Genomic DNA, 791 nt, shown 5'->3' on the forward strand with positions numbered 1-791 from the left:
ATTATCAGGGATTGTTAAGGATGAAAGATTAAGAATTAATGGGTTAGGATGGTTAAGGAGTTTGGAATGAAAAGACGCATATCTGTTTTGGGCCAATTCTGAAACGAATGGGAGGTTAAGGTCTTTGTGAATGAGTTTATTTGTGACGTAATAAGGAGCATCAAGGATTTTATGTCGGATTTTGGATTGTAACGATTGGATGCGGGAAGAATTTGATGGTTTGGTGGAGCCCCAGAGCTCAATTCCATATGTCCAAATTGGTCTGATTATAGTAGTGTATACTAATTTTTTGTAGTGAATGGGATGTTTAGAGCGTTTGTCAAGTAAGTGTTGTAGCAATCGGAATCTACGAGCAGTTACTTGTCGTTTCAGTATTGTGTGTGGATTCCAAGTAAGTCTCTTGTCAAGATGGAGTCTTAAGTATCGAATCTGTTCAACAGGCGTTAGTGGTGTATCTAGAAAGGATACTGTAGGACAGGAGGGCAGACAGGGTTTACGACGGAGAGTAAAGTTGATCTGGTAGGATTTGTCAGGATTGTTTTTGATTCTCCAGTTTTTACACCATTCTTCAATAGATGTTATGTGTGCCTGTAGTGTTTAATTTGTCAATTATAAATTTTATATCCCCCTCCCTCAAATAATTGTAGGGATATCCTATATTTGCATATACAATACATGTTAATGTGTTTAAGTTTTTAATATAAATTTTGTAAAATTAAAACATTATAATGTATATTACCTATTAAGTAAATATAAAATAAATGCTTCATTTGTAGAGTTTCTGGTTATAG

Source organism: Halyomorpha halys, unplaced genomic scaffold (assembly GCF_000696795.3).
Source record: "Halyomorpha halys isolate HHAL.00 unplaced genomic scaffold, Hhal_1.1 Scaffold145.1, whole genome shotgun sequence".
Taxonomy (NCBI): Eukaryota; Metazoa; Arthropoda; class Insecta; order Hemiptera; family Pentatomidae; genus Halyomorpha; species Halyomorpha halys.